The following is a 17618-nucleotide window of genomic DNA, read 5'->3' on the forward strand; positions in this document are numbered from 1 at the left end:
CTCTATCAACACATCTAAAGTAGAGTCTCATGTTTTTTCTTCTTACAAGTGACAGTTACTGGATTTGTGTGTTTGTCTTATTACCTATGTTTTCAACTCTCTCTATGAGGTGTTCACAAATATACCCCCAACACAAAGCTACTACTTGACACAGAGTTGGCATTTAATAAATACTCCTTGAATGAAGAAATGTCTTTGGCAACCTCTGACAGTGGCAAAGATGGGAGGTATGAAGGTGATCTAAAAGAACAAGAGGACAGAAAGTGAACAGCAGCTCTTTATTTTTACACCAAAACTGTTTTTTTTTTTTCTCTTGTGCAGATTTGTTTATTCAGATTTTTTTTTAAACATCTTTATTGGAGTATAATTGCTTTACAATGGTATGTTAACTTCTGCTTTATAACAAAGTGAATCAGCTATACATATACATATACCCCCATATCTCTTCCTTCTTGCGTTTTCCTCCCTCCCACCCTCCCTATCCCACCCCTCTAGGTGGTCACAAAGCACTGAGCTGATCTACCTGTGCTATGCGGCTGCTTCCCACTAGATATCTATTTTACACTTGGTAGCGTATATATGTCCATGCCACTCTCTCACTTTGTCCCAGCTTACCCTTACCACTCCCCGTGTCCTCAAGTCCATTCTCTAGTAGGTCTGTGTCTTTATTCCCATCCTAGGGAATAGGTTCTTCAGGACCTTTTTTTTTTTTTTTTTTAGATTCCATATATGTATGTTAGTATAAGGTATTTCTTTTCCTCTTTCTGACTTACTTCACTCTGTATGACAGAGTCTAGGTCCATCCACCTCACTACAAATAACTCAATTTCGTTTCTTTTTATGGCTGAGTAATATTCCATTGTGTATATGTGCCATAGCTTCTTTACCATTCATCTGTCAATGGACACTTAGGTTGCTTCCATGTCCTGGCTATTGCAAACAGAGCTGAAATGAACATTGTGGTACATGACTCTTTTTGAATTATGGTTTTCTCAGGGTATATGTCCAGTAGTGGGATTGCTGGGTTGTATGGTAGTTCTATTTTTAGTTTTTTAAGGAACCTCCATACTGTTCTCCAGAGTGGCTGTATCAATTTACATTCCCACCAACAGTGCAAGAGTGTTCCCTTTTCTCCACACCCTCTCCAGCATTTATTGTTTGTAGATTTTTTTTGATGATAGCCATTCTGACCGGTGTGAGGTGATAGCTCATTTGCATGAACAGCAGCTCTTGATCAGAGGGATACAATCTATTGGATATCCCGTACTACAGGGGCTTTTCTTGACTCTGCTACCTTTTTACAGATAAGAGATTCTGAGCAGCTGATGTTTCATTGTTTGTTTTTAGCTGACATCCACTGAGAATGCCAGGCTCTGTGCTCAGTGCTTTATTTACATCTATTGTATCATCCGACCTGCACAACAAGTACCTTATAAAGAAGGTATAATTATTATTCCATTTTACACATAAGTAAACTGAGACTTGGATGTTGGGAAGGTGGCGGTGGCTACATTACTAACATAATAAATGACAATATCAGGAGTCGAACCCAGGTCTATCCGACCCCAATTATCAAACTCTTAAACATTATTAAACATGCTTTTATCTTGAACACAGTGAGATGGAGCAAGAAATGCAAAATGCAAGGATCTATTAGAAACTCTCTTAGCCTGGGTCTAATGGCCCAGTCTACATTTGGTCTTTCCAGACAGTGGAAGATTTCCAGTTCTGCCTGTGTCCTAATCTAGCAAAATCACAGCCTCCACAGCCATTATCTTGTTTTGCTTCCTTGTTGGTGCTTACTCACCACACTATGGGGGGAAGCTATCTACCACGTGGTATCCAGATGCAAGGTTTTCTCACCCTCAACAAGGCACAAGGGGTGTGGTTATATAGTTTAACAACAAACAACAGTGTCTGGTCAGATGTTTTTCCTAAAATTTTAATGATCCCTTAAAATTGCAACCTTCTTTGCCTTTCAGTTTTGAAACTACTGCTGTGGTGGCCCAGGGCCCTTGGCAGTCTGGAAATGTCAACCACTCCCGTAGGGCATAGGCAACTCCTCCTGGAACCTAATGTCAGAAATGTTTACTAAATTTTCTCATTCCAAATTATCAAAAAGTTTTTCACAGCCAATTTCATACATATCTGTGCTTCATATTTACTTGCCGGGTAGAACATTACGATAATTATTTAAGATATATACAGTAAGTCCGCTACATACAAACAAGTTCTGTTCCAAGAGCACGTTTGTAAGACCAATTTGTTCGTAAGTCCAACAAAGTTAGCCTAGGTACCCAACTAACGCAATCGGTTATATAGTACTGTACTGTAATAGGTTTATAATACTTTTCACACAAATAATACATAAAAAAAAACAAAAAATAAAGAAAACATTTTAATCTCACAGTACAGTACCTTGAAAAGTACAGTAGTACAGTACAACAGCTGGCATACAGGGGCTGGCATCGAGTGAACAGGCAAGAAGAGTTACTGACTGGAGGAGGGAGTGGGAGATGCTAGAGCTGAAGTATCGTCAGCAATAGGAGACGGAGGGCAAGCTGCAATTTCACTCACGCCTGACATCGATGGCACAGGTTCTGCTTCCTTGCTGGACTCAATTCTGTCTACGCTCTTGAAAAAATGATCCAGTGATATATGGGTAGTAGCTCTTTTTTTCTCATCATAGATGAGATTCTTTTTTTAGACTCTTTTTTTAAAAAATTTTTTGGCTGCGCAGCATGTGGGATCTTAGTTCCCCAACCAGGGATTGAACCCATGCCCCTTGCATTGGAAGCACGGAGTCTTAACCACTGGGCTGCCAGGGAAGTCCTGGATTGCATTCTGAACAACTGCTGCAACCTTTCTGTACCGTTCTACTTTAGAGTCACGTGCCTCAAAAACTAACAGTGCCTCCTCCGATAAAGAAAATCCCCTTGCCATTTCCTGCGCTGTGAATCTCTTCAGATCTTCAGTTACTTCTTCCTCTTGTCTCTCTCGTCCTTTCTCTGGGCCTCCAATTCCATCAGGTCTTCATTAGTAAGCTCCTCGTGTTGCACAGCAAGGAGTTCAATGAAGTCGTCCTCTTGCAGATCTAGCTTGAAATAAAGATACTGTACTCTGTACAGTACTGTACAGTAAAGTACAAAAAAGCACAACTACTTGTAGAGGATGCATGCACATGACAATGTATGCCAGAGACGTGAACTAACTTACATGATTGGACATGTGAATGCACGTTCGCATCTTTGAAAGTTTGCAACTTGAAGGTTTGTATGCAGGGGACTTACTATATAACATTTCAATATATGCAGATTGCACTATAACTTTTAAAATTCATTACTCATTCAAACATGTGTGAAGGCCTAGGTGACGGGGAAGAAATAAAGGTAAGTCAGTCGACACCAAGAGGTTAAAAATCTAATTGTGATTATTTAAAACAAGACCCAGATATAATGGAATATTTTGATCTTCTGTTTCAAATCCTAATACCCAGCTTCCCTTCATTAACCAATCTGACACACGGACCTCCTACCCACAGGACCTGAGCTTCTATTCCTCTGTGTCCTGGTGATGGTTTGGTAGCTTAGCTTGCACGTGAGAGAACACAGGCACAGGGTAGGGGACAGAGGAGCACCGAAGAGTAATCCATTCCCCTCCTGCTTCTCTGCCTCCCTGGCCCCAGCAAATGAGAAAATTCAGGCAACTCAGTCTGTGACTTTTCCAGGTCTGAATGTGGGGTAACATATAATCCAGTGATTCACCAAATTTTTTACAATCTTGTGTACTACAAAGATATGGCTGAAGACAAACTCAACTTTAAGCTGCATTTTATTTTGTATATGTTTTGTAAAGTTGTACTTAATTTTTTTTTTTTTTTTGGCTGCCTTGCATGCAGCTTGCGGGATCTTAGTTCCCCGGGCCCGTGGCAGTGAAAGTACGGAGTCCTAACCACTGGACCATCAGGGAATTCCCATACTTCATGTATTTTAATTCCCCTTGCTTATTATCCATGCTAGGCAGAAAGTATTTAAAATCGCAAAAACACTTCTGTCTGCACCTTGAGGCCTACACCACCAAACATTAAGAATGGTTCATCTTTTAGGAAAAAAATGGGGAAAAAAATAGAGCTCTTTCAGGAAAAAAAAATTAAAATTTCTTACGCTGCAATTTGAAATCAACCATGCTACTCTTCTTTAGGTTGTTTTTCGTCACTATACCTTAATTGTGTGCAGTCAAGATGAAGATGTCATTGGAGATAAATGTTTTCTACATGATCCTGAGCAAGACCAAGCAATTTATTTCAGTTCAGCAAACATTTATCACAAGCCTAGGACCAGCCTAGGTGCTATAGGCAGGGAGTATAAAGAGTAGTAGAATCTTAATGGGGAGATGAGAGTACAGAAATGACTATGCTATAGAGTAGAACGATTATGTAAATGAGAGAGGAGATTGCAGCTGGTGAGGGTGTGGGTGTGGGAGGAGAGTATGGTGGAGCCGGTGCTAGGAATTGGTGTACAATATCATTTCAATTAAGAATTCCTCCAGACCATGACCTCCTCGAAGGCAGCAGGCAGGACTGTATCAAGGGTCACTGGTTTCTGTTTGGGGCATTACTTCTCTCCCACTCATGCTTCTCCCTTCCAGCCCCACTTCCCTCACCAAAAGAAGAGATCAATGCAAGGGAAAATTCTTTCTCTTCAAATGCAAAATGTATTATTTGGCTGAGGGCCAATAATGTAGACAAACCATCCACAAAATATAGTGAAGGTAAGGGCATAATTCATGCTATGAGAAAGTGATACAAACCTTTTGAGATTTCAAAGAATCATTCACAGGAATAAAAAAGGAGGGGGAGCAAGTAAAGCAGAAAAGCCAGGGGATGCGTGTTGCCAGTTTAGTACAGTCATGGTGTTATAAAAGGATCCGTCCAGAAGACCTTGTTTTATTTATTTAATCAGTTAATCACACTCTCTCCGAAACTTTTGGACTCAAGTGCAGAAATAAAGGTATTTATGAAGTCAGACTTGCACTTGCCAGGAAGTAGTAAAGAATGTCAATTTAGTCTCTGCTACCTGGTTAAGTCCTAAGGGGAAGATGAGCTCATGAATGCGTACACAGATCATTACAAGGCTGAATTAAAGTACATTAAATATGGAAGTCGGATATGAACCCCTGAGGGTTATACAACATAAAAAGAATAGTTGAAGAACGACCTGAAGCTTTAAAAGGGGGAACAGTTACTACTCACTCTTCAAGGAAACACATATAAAGCTTAGGATTTGAAAACCGTAGTTCTCCAGCTGATCTAAATGAATGTAAATTGAGGGGGAGGGCCTTCCTTTATCCTTCCTTTTGTGGTCTCCACAGCCTCTGGACCCAACCGGACCCTATAACTCTTACCTGAATTGGATCGAGCTGAAATAAAGAGGTAAACGTCCGAAATCATCCACTGAAATCTTCTTGAAAGGGTAAGTTTCATTTATTTACCAATTTTTAAAAATGATATAGTTACTTAGCAAAGTATATGCTGTTGGCTAAAAAGTTGAACATTTATTTTAATATTTCATTTTTGGGTAACACTGTCTTCGGTATGCCCCTCCCCCAGCCCACATGCACCAGAAGTGTCACATTCAGGGAGTGTGCTGTGCTATAAACCTTTGGCATATTAATGAATTGGCGTCACTAGGGGACTCAATGGGGACCAAAAGTTTAAACTTTAAAGACTTTAAAATAGAATAAAGTGGCTGCCAATTAAAATGAAGAAACATGTAAATTCATACAAAGGAATAGGAAAAAAATGTGAATTAAAGTCAAGACAATGCCGAGACTATGGAAAGCATTAAAAACGGAGAAGTAGGAATAGGAAGGAGATTTATGTGCAAAGACAGATTAAAGAACCATAATGTGGACAGGGGATTTTTTTTTTTAAGCAGGAGTCAGTTGAAGATTCTCAAAAATAATCCGAAGTGATTGAAAAGAGGTATTTGGTCCAAAAAAATGAACTAATATAGACATTCTTTTTTTTAATTGAAGTATAGTTGATTTACGATGTTGTGTTAATTTCTGCTGTATAGCAAAGTGATTCAGTTATACATATATATATACACATTCTTTTTTCATATTCTTTTCCATTATGGTTTATCACAGGATATTGGATACAGTTCCTTGTGCTGTGCAGTAGGACTTTGTTGTTTAGCCATCCTATATATAATAGTTTCCATCTGCTAACCCCAAACTCCCCACTCCATCCCCCTCATGCCCCCTTCCCCTTGGCAACCACAAGTCTGTTCTCTATAGACATTCTTTTTGACAGGTAGTGACTATGCTAAAAGTTGTGGAGAACCACAAAAGTAAACAGTGAGAGTAAACATTTTGGAATAATGAAGAAAACATTTACACTGCATAGGTATACATTATTAAAATTTCAGGAATGTCTGCTTACTGTAATAACTAACATGAAAAAAATCAGGAAGACAAAATCTAGAAAGAAAAAAATACTGATTTGTTTCTTATAATCTCAGAAATGGACCTAACCAGACATATTTATAGTTAATGGAGATTAAATGATTACTTAAAAGTGAGTTTAGGCTCACAAGCAAATTTACCCTAGAGAATTCTGAAGCAAAAACTCAGCAATCACAAACCTGAAAACCTGGATGATTCTACCTGACAGACAAATGAGCCTCCAAAATTGAAAGAAGTCCTTTTATTCTATGATATAATTTCAAATTCTTATTTACTCTACATTCAGCAAACTGAGAATCCTACTAGTAAAAAGTAAATAACAAAGCACATCACCTTGGAATTCTGCATGTCTTTAACTGCAAAGAATCTTTAGCAATACTGCAACTAAAGACCCAGGTACAATTCTTTCAGTAACAAATTCTGACTTAATTTGAAAGTAAATAAACTAATTTCAGACTATAAGTTTCACAAGGAATAAGGCATTAAGAATTTAAATCTTGTTCCGTGCTTTTCTTCCACAGAGAAAAACTAAAATGAAATGGGGGAGAAAAGTCCTGTAAAGAAAAAGTATTCAGTCAGCTTTTGAGTTCTTTGGTGTAAAGAACTGGTCATCAGAGTGAAATTTTACTAATCATTGGATTCTAGTCTGCTCATTTAGGTTCCATCTTGTATAAGCAGAACATCATGTATTTGCATGTTCCTTTATTTGAAGTGATTCCACGTTTAGGGTCAGTTATACCTTGAAAGGCTTTGTGCTTGCTTATTATTCCTGGTATAACAGAAATATTAGCCAATGTGCCTTTAAAGCTTGAAAGACCAGCAAATGTAATTCAGTATCTAAGTTTTTAAATTCTTTTGGTTATCTTATTTGGCATTTAACAGACCTTTTTACTAACTTCACTTTTTACTTAAATGAGTAAATTTTATTTTTTCTGCAGGTATTTGAATCCATAATGACAATTTTGTAGATGCTTACACATGCTTTGAGAAAGTGTGTTGTGTGTGTTCATAACTTAAAGAAAATCAATACCTGTCTCACGTGCGCCTATTTAGAAGTATTCACCTAACACATCGAGGTATTATTCTATGCCACAGAAAAGATGAGTCATCAGCCTTTGCCCTCAAAGACATTACCATCTATTTTAGCTAATTTAATTTACAATTTATGTTCTTTTCATAGGATGAAAGATTAATAAGCTCTGCGTGTACTGAGTAGGCACCTTGCCTGAGCAGTTAGGAGATAAAAGGATTTTGAAGTCAGATGGACCTGGGCTTGAACCCTGGCTGTGCACACTTAAGACTTTTGTTCCTTGGAGGCTGAGATTTCCACTTATAAAATGTGGGTGCTGATTTTTAGCTTACAGAGGTGTCAAGAGGGTTAAGTGTGATAATGCATATAAAACACCTATCACATAGATAAGCCCTACATTTTTAGCCTCCCCCGCCCCCATATATGTTATTTAAATGAAACGCTCAGCTTTAGCATTGTCCATAATTTCCTCCCTTAATTTTGATCTAGGATTTTTAAATAATTTCATAAATGCAGCCAGGTTGTAATTGGAGTACTTTGGGAGGTGAATGAGGCGCAATCTAGTTGTTTAAAATTCAAAGATCACATAGGAATGCCAGAGCATGAAGCTCAAAAGCCCAGCCACAACCCTTCACACATTTATCACCAGTCATAGCGTCAGCTGTTAGAAATGATCTGCCAGGGCTGGGAGTGTCCCTAGGGAGAAGAACAGGAGAAAAGGATTCATCGTGTTTCTAAAAAACCTGGAGAAAAGTGGTGAAGGAGATACAGATTTGTTTTGCCAGTGTTCTATTTAGAAAAGAAAAAAAAAAAGGGCACATAAATTATATCAATAGAATTTGACTAGAAATAAATATTGGGGCTTCGCACCCTTCTGCACCCAATTTACCAGATCCATTGTGTAGTTTTTCACAGAAAGAACACAAAGGGAAGTCCTTTCATTCCTAGACAGCTCTCTGCCCATAGCCCTCCCTCCTTTTCCCATTCTGTTTAATCGTGTTGAACCATAAAGAAAGTAAACTTGAGGCCAAACTTTAATTCTCTACCTGAAACCCAGATAGTCGGTTTCCTCTTTGTCCTACTGGTCACTCTTTGAAACAATCTCCCTCAAAAGAGAATCAGGGTACTTCCTACAATGACTGGGGAAACAAGGGTGTCCCTAATCAAGAAATTCTGAAACTTAACTGAAGTCCTCAAACCCTACTAGTCTAGGGGGGGAGACTTTGTCATTCTTTAATTCTCCTCTTTCCACATTCCATGCCTAATGATTTAGGGAACGTTAAAAAAGAAAACCCTGGGTGAAGGGTTATTTTCCTGTATTTTTTAAAGTGGGACCATCTCTTTCACTTTTGTTGAATCTATTGGTATTTTGGTGGAGGCTTTCTAGCTTGTTTTTTCTTCCTCCACTGTGAATTTTCTTTTAATTTCATTTAAGAAAATTTAAATTGCAAAATAACATACATAAAGTGCACAAATCTTAATGTATAGATAGCTCAGTGAATTTTTATATATTGCTATACCTGTATACTTCAAGCAGAACAAGATCTTAGGATATTTTTAGCGCTCATGGAAGGCTCCCTGGTGTCACTTCCCATTCAATTAACCCCTTCATGGTAAACAGTCTTCTGACATCTAAATTTTGCCTGATTTTGAACTTCCTATAAATGAAACCATAACTGTGTACTTTTTTGGCATATGGTTTATTTTGAGCAAAATTAAGTCAATGAGATTCATTCATACTGTTCCATATATCAGTAATTTTTTCTTTTGTTTTATAGTATTCCATTGTGTGAATATACCACAATATATCTTTCCCTGTTGATGAATATTTGTGTTGTTTCCATTATTTGGCTGTTTTTAGCAAAGCTGCCTTGAACGTCTCCGCTGTGGATTCTTAATTTTCTCCAGGCCCCTTCTCTGTAGGATTGTGATGAGTAGAATTGTGGAGAGGATTTACATGCACCAGTTAATCTTGCTCCAGGTTCATTCTTCAGATTACCTTGGTACAAGGAAGGGAGGAAGGAGAGAGAGAGAGAAAAGAGAGAAAGAAAGAAAGAAAGAAAGAAAGAAAGGAAGGAAGGAAGGAAGGAAGGGAGAGAGGGAGGGAGGGAGGAAGGAAGGAAGGGAGGAAGAAAGAAAGAGAGAGAAAGAAAGAGGGAAAAGAAAGAAAAAGAAAGAAAGAAAGAGAAAAGGAAAGAAAGAAAGGAAGGGGGAAGGAAGGAAGGAGGGAAATGTGTAGGCATGTTAGTAAAAAACAAACTCATAATTCTTTGCAATGGCTAAATAAGTAACGCTTACATGATTACAGACTTCTTTACCTCACTTTTGGAAATAATCCATGCCCTCTGGAAATTACTTAAAGAGCTTTGACATATCCCTTTAAGATGTGATAAAGTCATAGTGTCAAGTGCAAGTTCCAGAGCCAAGTTCACTAGGAAGGTTGGTTGACTTTTGAGTATTTTTCCTAAAAGGTTTTTGTTTTATTAACTTCATGAAGAGTCCAAACAGTTGAACAAATCCCAGAGAGACTGAGGAAAACAGTGAAATGCGGTTTTAACTATTCATTGCTTTATGAAGCTCCATTGCTGACTCTTTATCTTTTGATTCCTTATTCCACTTCCTCTAGATTTTTCTGCTTTTGTTGTTACTTAATTTGCTCCCTCAAATGTGAAAAGTCATCAGACATTCAACTTTTCCTTTGAGCCCTAGAATCTACTACATTAATAAGTTATCTAGACAATTACCTAAACACCATCCCTTTTCAACTTTTATATATAGATCATCTTAGAAACTGGTCAATTAAAATAATCAGTGCATGGTAAGTAGCAAATTAATTTTCAACAGTTTTTTCTTATTACAGAGATTTGCCTTTCTATCATTAAGATTAAGGATAGTTTTAAATTGTGTGTTCATTTTGGGAATGTTGGCTTATTGTTAATTGTGTTCTTGTTTAGTTAGGGGAAATATAGATATTCTCTGTAACATCATCACTCAGTGTTTGAAGTCAGATTATAGTCATTTTCAATTAAGTTCATGCCAAATGAAGATTGAGAGATTGCCTGAGAAATCAAATTATATCAAGCCATAGAACCTCCTAAGAGAAGCCACTTGGTACGGTAGAATAAATTGCAAATGATATGAAAATAGTGACAAATGGCTGTGCAAATATGGCAAGCCAAATTCTGGATATCAATTCTTTAACCAAGAAGTGTTAACCTAAAATCAAACAAACAAAATTTGTCAATCTCAGGGTTTTAACAATCATAGGTAAAAATTTTTAATGTGATTAGAATTTGCCTATGACATTTTACCCCCAGCATTTAGGGCTGGATGAGTGGAGCTTCTTTGAGTGTTTTGCCTCACCACTCATGCTGGAAACATTTTTATTTAAAGACAGAATGGAAAGTATATAGATCAAAGTTGAGACAGAAAAGATTAAGTATTTGTGTTAAAGGCGGTGGCCACAGAACTGCATTAGATATGTATATAAAAGGCTCGTTATTTGTTACACTGCTTGGAAGGACATTTTTGAGTCTGCTGTGTCTTCTTTAAAAACCACATTAGCAGCTCCATCTGGGAAAGAGTTGTCTGTCCTAACCAACATTCCAAGGCCAACTAGCCCTTTGTTAGCTCTGTAGTTCTGGGCTCAGAAAGGCTGAAGTGATAAAAATATAAATTGTGATTCTATTAGAAAAAAAATCTAGCGAGAGCTGGTTTTAAATTCCTGTGATAGTGTTTAGCTTGTTAAATGTTCGCATTCAACATTTACAATTGGCTCAGTGTTATGGAGGAGAAACCTGTTGATACAGCTCCTTTAGTGCGATGCGTTTCAAAACAACCCTGCAGATAGCACACATTCCTGTGGTGGGAGTCCGAGGGCGAACCGAAAGCCTTCCCCATTCATTCAAACAAGGAGAAAGAAACTGAACTTACCTCCCAACAGGTGAAGTTAAGCACGTCCTGTAAGTGGATTGATTTGTTCTATAAATCGAAGTTCTGTTCACAGGGGCCTTGAGAAGTATGCTTTCTCACCCGATACGCTTCTATTCCCCCACCTCACCCCGACAGCCCCCCTGCTCACTGCTGGGAAAATATTTATTTCTTCTTCAGAGATGCCTTTCTTCCGCCTTGATTATAGTATTTTTTTTCTTTCTTTTTAGCTCAAAAGGAGAATTTTTCCCCCTTTTCATTCTGTCTGCGCGCCTTGTCTGATACATTGTTTCTCTTTTCTTTCGTTACTATGCTCCTGCACATGTTACAGACAAATGTGAGTTTTATATCAAAATAATACAAAATAAATGCATGCTCTAAAATAATAAATAGTACAGCTTTTCTCAGTGATTATAGTCTATGAGCATTTAAACTTGAAAGTGCTTAGAAATTTCTTCTTAAAAAAAACTATCAAAAAACTTCTTACAGAAACTCATTTTGTGAAGTTTTTTATTTTTGCTCTTATGGATTGTTTATAAAAATACCTAGTGTGTTTCAGAAATATACATGTTTTAGTGTAGGGGAGGTTCAATAGTTTAAGACTTTAGACTGATTTTTCATTTGCAATTAATCTGTACATTTATCCATAGAGTGATTTTTATATAATATTTCAGCAGAGGTAGAGAAAAACATGACTCAGTGCAACAACTTAAAAAAAAAGAATAACGTAAGTTAAGAGTTGCTGATATTATTCTTTGAAAGCCATGTCCTAGTATTGCCATTTAAAATTTTGTAACTGTAGTCAGACTCTGTAGCAAAGTAGAGTCTTTCTGAGGTGTATCTTTACCTGTTCTGAATTCCTTCCCTTTCCTGTGTTTGGCCCCCCCAGTCTCAGTGGTTCTTGCTATTCAAAGACAGGCTCCTGAGCTGCTGACAATGTCTAGTTGGAGCCATGGGCTGCTCTGACTCATCCACACTTTTATCTTCTGAGATCATTCATTTTAGGAGCAGTGACATCAGTTTTCCAGGAGGCTGGCTAACTAAGACTACCACTGAAGGAATGAAGTTAAAGGACTTGGAATAGCACTTGATTCATAGTAGGAGCTCTATAAGCATTCGTTGGACAAAAGTGTTCAACTCTTTCTTCCGTGCCAGTTATATTTCTAACCAGGTCATGAGGGAATGAGTTTTCTTTTTTGTTTGTATTGCAGTTATAACCCTGGCTTCGAAAATACTGTGACTTGACATTGTCCTAATTAAGTAAATAAGTTTTACTATAGCATTCCAAGCCCTCCAAACCTTCCTAGCTTTATTTTCAACATACCCTTTAAATTTTGCTTAAGGGAGTCGTGAGGGAGGATTGCTGAGCTGGTGGTGCGAGCAGAATTGCATATCCCACCTAAATGAGAGCAGAGTTGCATATTGAACTTTGTTGCACACACGATATTGTTGACTGGGATGGTTTAGCTGCTCAAGAAAATTTAAGTAAATAGCCAAAATCTGCATTAAAAAACTTCTGCCTTAAAACAATCTAAGCCTTAGACAAACTCCACTAATTCACCATTCCCTCTCTAGCAAATTGGGAGGACCCTGTCACCTTTTGATGGGTTCTACCTAATTTCAATTACTTGCATTCTTGCCAGCAGTATAATTGGAAAAATTAGAACATTTACAACTAGTGGGTATGCATTTCCTCTGGGAAATGCCGATGCTACTTAATGAATGGTCACTCCCTTGGAAAAGGACAAAATTCTCTAGAGCAGAACTTCTCAAACTTGACAGTGTATACAGGATTCACTGGAGATATTTTCACAGTGCAGATTCTGATGCTGTAAATCTGGGTTGGGGCCTGGGGTTCTACATTTTTAATGAGTCATAGGTGATGAGAATGCAGCTGGTCCACACTGTTGTTACCTGGGCCGTTTTTTAAAACTGTAGCTGCCTGGGTTCCTCCTCCATTTTATCCTCCTATCCCCTTCCTCACCCGTGTTTCTAATTGAATCGGCTTGAGTTATGGCCTGAGCATGGGGATTTTTTTTTAATCTCCCAGGTGGTGCTAGTATACAGCCAAGCTGAAGAACTTCTAGATCTTGTTTTTAATCAGTTTCTACTCGGCAATCCATCACTTACACGCATCACCTGCCTGGCTCCTGTAGGCATTTGAGTTTCTGCATTAAAAATACCCCATCTTTTCTTGAAGAAATCACATCAGTCTTTCAAAACCCCTTTTCAAATATTACTGCATTTTTCAGATATATAATACATTAAAAAAATTCTTCTGGCAGTCACCTTGCTCTAAGTCCCATACAACTTTATTTGTTATCCTAAGGCAATGACCGGATTCTGCCTTACAATTATACGTGTATTTATCTTAACCTCCCTAGTTGATAAACTACCTAAAGGCAGACGTTGTCTCACCACTTTTATCTTCCCCTGTGGTTTCCCAAGCAGGACCCCCGCACAGTGCCCTGAACACTCACGTCTTTACTCAACAAACATTCATGAGCTGACGTGCCAAGCAGCCCGAGCTATGGTGAGACATGCAAAAGCAGACAACTTCCTCTCTGCCTCTAGGAACTTCACAGTCATATGAGGGAGACAGATAACCACAAATAATTTACAAAAACTAGCATAAGGGTTCAACCGAGACTTGAGGGAATCTGAACTTTTCCAGATTGGAAAGAAAGTCTTTTGGAGGAAATGATTAAGGCCTGAAGCATGTCTAGGTGGAGGTGGGGAATGAGGATAAATAACATTTCAGAGAGAGAAAACTGTAGCATTTGCATGAGTTTTAAAATAAATTAAAATTTTTTTCAATAAAAAAAATCTTCCTACCCCATCCTCTGTTCACCCAGGTCCCCAGAGAGGTGTGAACTATTATTAGTGTCTAGTGAATCCTTTCAGAGTCTCTTTAAGCATGTTCAAGCAAATGCACAGTAAGCACTATCTTTTCACCTCTGAACCGTGCTTTTCCCTCGTTAACAATTTGTCTGTATTTCTTCTCATTTCAGTACAGAGAGAGCTTCCTTATTTTTCATAAGAAAACACTGTCTTAAAGCTGAACATTATTTTATTGTGTGCATGTATTAACTAGTATATCCCCAACAGCTGGATTGCTTGCAATATTTTGCTACTGCAAACAATGCCGCAATGAATAATCTTGTAATTTAGACGTTTTTCACATATGAAAGTAGATCTGTAAGATCATTTACCAAAAGGGAATTGTTGATTCATGAGCATATGCATGTGTGATTTTGAGAGATATTGTTAGATTGCCTTCCATAAGTATTGTATCATTGTACATTCTCACCAGAAATATATGAGACCCCTTTTCCCTACTGCCTCCCATTAGTATGTCATCAAACTTTTCAATGTCTTTCAGATCTAATGGGTAAAAATAATGATGTCTTAATAGTTTTAATTTGAATTTCTCTTATGAGTGAAGTTGAACATCTTATGATATTTTTAGGAGCCATTTACATTTTTTTTCTGTAAACTTCCTGTTTTCTTATTCCTTGTCCATTTTAATATTCAGTTGTTTGGTAATTTTCTTGTTGATTTTTAAAAGCTCTTTATGTTGTAAAGATAATACACTTTTTTGATGTGAGTTGCTAATGTCTCCCAGTCTTTGGCATTTACTTACAGTGTTGTGCAGTTTTTTGTTTGTTAGTTGTTTGTTTGCTTGTTTGTTTTTACCTTGTAGTTGATTTTGGTTTTGACAGAGTTAAACTTATCAATCTTTCCTATTTTGATTTCAGTATTTTAAGTCATAGTTAGAATGGACTTCCCCACTCCAAAACTATACATGAATTCTCCTATGTTACATTCTAGAACATTTATAGCTCTACCTTTTTACATTTAAGTCTTTGATCTTTCTTATACATTTGGTATATGATGTAAAGCATGGATTTGAATGTTTTTGTATGCCCATCCACTGTCAAAATACCATGTATGAAGTAATTTTTTAAAAAAGATAACTGTGAGAGGACTGAGAAAGGGAAGCAAGACTCAAGTCTAAGAGACCAGTTCTGATGAATTGGGAGATTGGGATTTACATATATACACTAATATATATAAAATGGACAACAAATAAGAACCTGCTGTTTAAGAAAATAAATAAAATAAAATTCAAAAAAAAAGAAAAGAGAGACCAGTTCTAGGGAAATAAAAAGTCATAGGGTACCAAAGCACATGAAGGGTTAGGGAAATTTAAACATTCAATTTGTGTAGCAGGATGGCCATCGTTTCCATTCCATTACCACCAACTCTTCTTGGTAGACATGACCAATCCATCATGGCACTTCTCCTTAGAGCATTGTTTTAGGCAGCCACTTGCAAGTAACCAAAATTGACACATTTGCCATCCTTAATGTAGGATTTGATTTGGGAGGAATAGGGGAGGAAGAGAAGTGGCAAGAGAGGGGGCTGAAAAGGCAGGAGATGTCAGGGTCTTGTATGCATATTAAACAATGGAGACAATGTGATTTTTTTTTAAGGCAAAAAATGACTTGGTAAGTGTGTTGAGAAGGGAGAGAATGATGGATTGAAAGAGAGAAATCAAAAGCTATTGTAGTCCAATCCAGAGATGCTGAATACCTGAACTCAGGTAGTAGAGTGAAATAGAGGGGAAGGGCCATATTTAAGAGGTAACTCAGCAGGACTTGTAAACCAATTAGCTATATGTATGTAGTGAAAGAGAAGATAGAATAAAAAATTATTGATCCCTCAAACTTGGACATGTAGTAGTGCTGAGACCTAGACAGAGAACTTAGGAGGAGGAACAGATTTGGGGATGAAAAGACAATGAAAAGAATGAGTTTGATTTTAAGCTTTTAGATATCAATACTATATTTGAACTCTTTGCATTTGCCTAGCACTGGGCTAAGACTATGATGTGTTTAGGACTAAAGAGAAGATTTAATGTTGATTCATACAAGGTAATTACATGAGGAAAGAAAATACATATAGAGAAGCTGGAAAATGACAAGTTTGGTCTATGAATTCCCAGTATGAAAGATGACTGCCTCTGAAATTGTCAGAAAAGATGGACTTGGCAAATAGAGCATGTAATAATAAGAACAACAAAAGCTGATACAAGTCTACATAAACTAGAACAGGAAGCATGAGTCAATCTTACAATAATAATTTAGCATTAGTTCCACTTGCCAGTCCCAGCATATTATGTCCAAGCTTGGGCTCCAGGACTTCAGGCATAAAAATCCCAGAGAACATTCAAAGAACAAGAAAGATAATTAAAGGGTTAGAAATAATAGCTGAGGCATGAAAGTGTACTTGAGTTGGATTGGAGAACAGGAGAACAAATGGGGACTCCATTCACAATAGATGAAGGCACTAAAGAAATAAGTATTTGCCCAGAGATCAGAAAGGGAGTAAACTGTAAATTGATATGCATGAGATAATGGGGTAAAACTTCCTGAGATAAAGGTTAAGTATTAGATGACTGTTACATTTGGTAGTTCAAGTTACCTGGAGGTTGTGAAATCTTCTGTCTATGAATCTTTAAAGCATGGAGAGCATTTAGCAAACACTCTGTACTTAAGGATCCAGTTCCTGATCCTGTCAGCAAAAATCCAGCACAAATCTTGTGCAAGTGGCTGCCATAAGATCCCTCTTCTAGGACGTCATCTCCACCATCAGTGCCCCTTCAAGAGCCTTTCATTATTTAATAACTATTTTTGAATGATACACGTGAGACAGTAGTTTGGGTGCTAAGGAAGTGGGGGAGGTGAACAAAACAGAAGAAAGAGTGCATCCAAAGTTGATAGAGTGCAGCCCTGCATCAGGTACTGAGCCAGCTGGCTGCTCACTTCTAAAACCCACCCTCTTGAAAGTCTGCCTCATGCCATAGTCCCCACTTCCTGAATCCTTCCTCTTGTTTCCTCCCAAATTCCTCCTGAGTCTGGTATCTCAGAGGTCAGTGCAGGGCACTGGAGCGTCCCTGCTCCAAAAATAAGAAGACAATTCAAGAGTCTGGATTTAATATTTTTCAAATAGAGCACAGACTGTCTGTAGTTTTAATTTGTCTCAGAATCGTTCAAGACGTAATTTATTCTTTGGGCTTACTTTTTTCCTTTTGACTATCTGGTGTCTGACTGTCACTAGTGAATGTGACAGCATGATGCTCAATGATGGTGGTTACTGGAGATATATTTTAATAAGAGAGTGACTT

The 17618-nt window shown here is 37.7% G+C and overlaps 1 protein-coding gene and 1 long non-coding RNA gene across 3 annotated transcripts in view; one reads left to right on the forward strand and one right to left on the reverse strand.

The window, feature by feature from the left end:
* Window positions 1–2722: 2722 nt before the first annotated feature.
* Window positions 2723–11652, reverse strand: LOC309663418. The gene is made up of 2 exons (XR_014265252.1): window positions 11432–11652; window positions 2723–9497 (listed from the first exon to the last, which is right to left on the reverse strand). It is a non-coding gene; the product is annotated as an uncharacterized lncRNA (long non-coding RNA).
* Window positions 9584–17618, forward strand: part of SLC39A10 (solute carrier family 39 member 10) — a 98943-nt gene continuing 90908 nt past the window's right edge. The window contains exons 1-2 of one of the 2 annotated variants that reach the window (XM_082467033.1): window positions 9584–11460; window positions 11659–11765. The gene's annotated coding sequence lies outside the window, so the exon portion shown is untranslated. The remainder of the gene's footprint in view (window positions 11461–11658; window positions 11766–17618) is intronic. The other variant, XM_082467034.1, reaches the window with a different exon arrangement.

Source organism: Balaenoptera physalus (genome assembly GCF_965194825.1).
Source record: "Balaenoptera physalus genome assembly, chromosome: 6".
NCBI classification, from domain to species: Eukaryota; Metazoa; Chordata; class Mammalia; order Artiodactyla; family Balaenopteridae; genus Balaenoptera; species Balaenoptera physalus.